Here is a 4,207-nt window from a genome sequence, read left to right as displayed (position 1 = left end):
AAGTTCACAGCCCTCCTGAGAGCCTATTCATGGGCTTCATTTTCAAAAGTGGTAACGATTTCCAGAAATTGACTAATTTTCTCAGGTACATCCTAGAAATGCCACCTTCTCACTATCTTCCACTTATTTTGTGAGCAAATCAATGTTACCAGTTAAAAACTACCTAGAATACCAACGAGCACTAACATATCTAGCTTGAAAATATTTTATTAAACATTTTTGGATGTTGCTTCCTATCTTTTAAGTATAAAAAAGGCATTTCAATAAAAACAAATATATAATGAAGTCATCTCCCTTTGTGGGAAGAAATATGAATGAACTGTGCATTAAAATTTAAAAGCAACGTAGTTCACCGCCAAAACTTTAAATGTCTCAAGAGCACAACAAATTCTGAACACACTAAGATCATGTTGCTACTTCAATATTCTTGGGAATGGTGAGTGATTAGTTGGTCTATGGTTTAGGATCAGTTTCCATGCTTGTTTCTTGAGCTTCTTCTACCTCTGAGAGCTTTTCATCATTTTCCAGTGTTTGCTGAAGTTCATGGATGGTACTATGAAGAACATGAAACTGTTTCCTTCTCAATTCTAGCTTATCTTCAACACTTTCTTTAATATGTGAAAGATGCTCTAGTTCTTTTCCCAGAGCCTCTAGTTCCTTTACTGTCTCATGCCTGTCTGGATAACTCTGGATCACTTTTGCCAATGCATCATATTCTTCGCGATTTTTTCGTATTTGTTTTGCTTGAAGAATTTGCTCTTTGCACTCAGCAATTTTTTCATGTGCTTCAGCAATGCTACATTCTATTTCTTTGTAAATTTTTTCATAATTTTCCACTTCTCTGAGATTCATATCATACATCCGCGAAGTTTTGCCCATTGAAAATTCACACTGGTACAGTGTGCTCAGCATACGTTGGTACTGGCTGTATCCCTTTTCCTGGGATCCAGAGTTGACCCATTTAATGAAACGTCTCACTAGTAGGTTAATTCTCCGATCATCTCCAGCGCCATCTCCATCAATTAGGAGACGCTTCCGTATGACTTCGTAGTCAGTCAGGGCTTCCATGGCGTGCGCGGCGGCGGCGGTTGGCGGTGGCGGAGGTCAAACTCCCACAATGCAGCCGGGTAAACAGCTATGGAGGGGGAGGGGGCGGCGCCCGCGGCCGCCCGCTCCGCCGCCTGAGCCCCGCCCCGCCCCGCCGCCGCCGCCGCCGCCGCCGCCGCCGCCGCCGCCGCCGCCGCCGCCGCCGCGGGACCTGCGCTCCGCCGCCTGAGTCCCGCCGCGCCGCCGCCGCCGCCGCCGCCGCCGCCGCGGGACCTGCGCTCCGCGTGCTACCCGAACTCCCCGGGGGCGGGGGCGGCCGCGGCCGGCGCGTGTGGGGCGAAGCCCTATAATTTAGTTTTCTATGCAAATACCATAACTAAAAGGGATGAAAAGCATTTGCAACTAAAAACGGTATAGCGTTTTATGAAATGGGTCCAGTCAAGTAGTACACTGAAAGCTTATATAGACAATTCCATTATTTACGAATTCCATATTTTTTGAATTTTTTTATTTGTTGAAATATATTTGTACACCCGATTTCAATACACATGGAACCTTCACCATCATTCACAGATATGCACAGGGTAGCAAAAAGTTTTAGTCACCAAGTTAAATATTCCCATCTGGGGTCAAATAAGGGGACGCTGCCTCCTTGTGTCAGCTCTCATACTGTAAGTGTGTCCTTTACATGGACTGTTCTGTGCCACTTTTGTCACATTCTTCTGTTGATTTTGTTGTTTAAAATAGCCTCCCAGCATGGTGGTGAACTGCTGTCTAGTCTTCCTAAGCACAGGAAGGCTGTGATGTGGCTTACAGGAAAAATAGATGTGTTAGATAAGCTTTGTTCAGTCATGGGGTATAATGCTGTTGGCTGGGAATTCAGTGTTAATGAATCAGCTGTACATTAAAGAAGGCGTCTGTAAACAGAAACACAGGTAAAATAAGATTATGTATTGATCGATTCAAAAAAATGTTGTGACCAGCGGCTTGTAGGAACCTAACGTTGTATTTCCCCTCGGATATTCACTACTTCGGTGTTTGCAGTGACTTTATAGAACATAAATACTGCGAATAACAAGAATTGACAGTATACGGTCGTCATCCTTCCTCCCAAGCCACTTGCCCACTGTAGGGTCTCCAGTTCCAACAGTACTGAAAATCCACAGTGACATCCAAGTTTCCCAGGTTCAGTATTTAGCAGTATTTGGGTTTCTAAGAAGTTAGTGAAGTTACACATTAGTAAAACCCCCCAAGTATACATTATTTATACTTTTATTTTTTAGTCCAGTACCAGGAGTGTCATGAAGCTGAAGTGACACAATTCTGTGTTTCTCAAATAAATGTCACATAGGTTCTGTGAAGAATAAATCCTTCTTTTACTGGAAAAATTTGTTCTTTTTCATCTCATCTTCTCATCTTCTTCTTTCTCATCCTCAAGGGCCTTTTTCCTTACTGATTTTCTTTGTTTTCCTGTTGATTATTTTTCTTAGCCATCTGTCTTGTATCTCATTCTTATTATCTTCTTTCTGTTTTTATTATGCTAGCCACAAGAACGATAAAACTCCTGACCTCCAATTCCCTGCACAATTTGGCACATTGCAAATGTCTTTTTTGTGTGTGTTTTTATCCTTTTATATCTTTGTCTTTTATACGTCCATGTCTAAAACAGAGTCCTATGCATAGGAGTGGGTGCCCAATAGCTAATGGCATTGATAAATTGCAGAACCATCTATCTCTTCCCAAAAAATGCTTTGAAGAAATTCCCTGTGCAATTCACAAAACTGTGAACACACACGCAAAACGATCAAAAATTCTGTCTCAAATACTCATATGTAATTTCAGTACAGTATTCGGTTTAACAGCCAGACATGCAATCATTCTGTTTGCTATTTCAGTATGATGATTTTTATATAATTAAAATATATTATTTCCAAAGCTTTCTCCAATTTACCAACCTCTCATTTTATATGACCCTCTTTTATTACTGTGACTACAACCTTCCCAGGAATATCTGTGGGGGAACAGAAAGTAATCAATCAATCTCTCTCTTCATATATATATATTTATATATATATAATATGTATGTTTCTATTAAGTATATATGTATGTATATATGAAACTATGTGTATACATATGCATATATGTATGCATTAATAATACTAAGTGTATATATAGATATATGTGTTAAATTTGTAAGTATATATAAATTTGTATATATATGTGCATTTATAAAATTATAAAGGTTTATACAAAGTCTATGTGACCCTTGCAGAATTTTGAGCAACAGAGCTTCTTTCATTCATCTGTCTGCCACTCTTCAAAATTCTTTTCACTTTATGTTTTCACATTATTTCACTTTTTTTCTAGTGCATGAAGCAGCATAGAAGCCCCTTTCGTTACCATCAGTCTCTCCAAACCCCATGCCAGATTTGTCAATATTACGGTGATAAATACATTAGAATGTTTTTAGAACTGATGAGGATGAGTATAATTTTTGTGACTTTCTGTCTGAATTTAAAAAAAAAAAAAATCCCACAAGGACTCAGAGGCAAAGAATATACAAATCAATTTTCACTGCAAAGTAAAGGAGCTGTTACAGTGGAGGATTACTGGACTGAATGTCAATATTATGACATAGTATGAGTGTGTTTCATGTTTGGTAATTGCAATCATCGTTGCTTTTGTTGTGGTCATCCATGTACAATGCTTGGTGTCAGTCTATTTATCTCTTGTAAAAATAAAATACAGTGTGTGTGTGTGTGTGAAAAAAAAAAAAGAATGTTTTTAGAACATTTTGAGATCGTTGAATTAAAATATTATCTAAATTAAAATAATAAACCTAGACTTGTTATCTTTATTTTAGATTTGACTTTTTGTGGTTTACCAATTTGGAGGCAGAAAATGAAACAATAATCCATTTTTATAGAATTAGAGCATACTTAGGAAGAAAGTACATGGGTAATTTCTTAATTCACTGTGTCTGCTAAGAAAAAAATTGGGAAATGACTTAATTAAAATGAATAATTTAGGTGATATTCTCTGCGTTGTAATCCAATTTTAAAGAAGCTTCTCTGCGAAGAAGGAAAATATTTATTTAATCACTGGTTCAATATTATTATAGACTTTATATGTTCTTTCAGAACATAATATTGGTAACTTG

The 4,207-nt window shown here is 38.1% G+C and overlaps 1 pseudogene; it reads right to left on the bottom strand.

Moving 5' to 3' along the window:
• Window positions 1–360: 360 nt before the first annotated feature.
• On the bottom strand, window positions 361–1,068 carry LOC137757230 (THO complex subunit 7 homolog pseudogene; annotated as a pseudogene).
• Between the last annotated feature and the right edge of the window lie 3,139 nt (window positions 1,069–4,207).

This window comes from Eschrichtius robustus, chromosome X, assembly GCF_028021215.1.
Source record: "Eschrichtius robustus isolate mEscRob2 chromosome X, mEscRob2.pri, whole genome shotgun sequence".
Classification (NCBI taxonomy): domain Eukaryota; kingdom Metazoa; phylum Chordata; class Mammalia; order Artiodactyla; family Eschrichtiidae; genus Eschrichtius; species Eschrichtius robustus.
The sequence above is the reverse complement of the archived record's forward strand: the minus strand, read 5'-3'. Positions and strand labels throughout refer to the sequence as shown.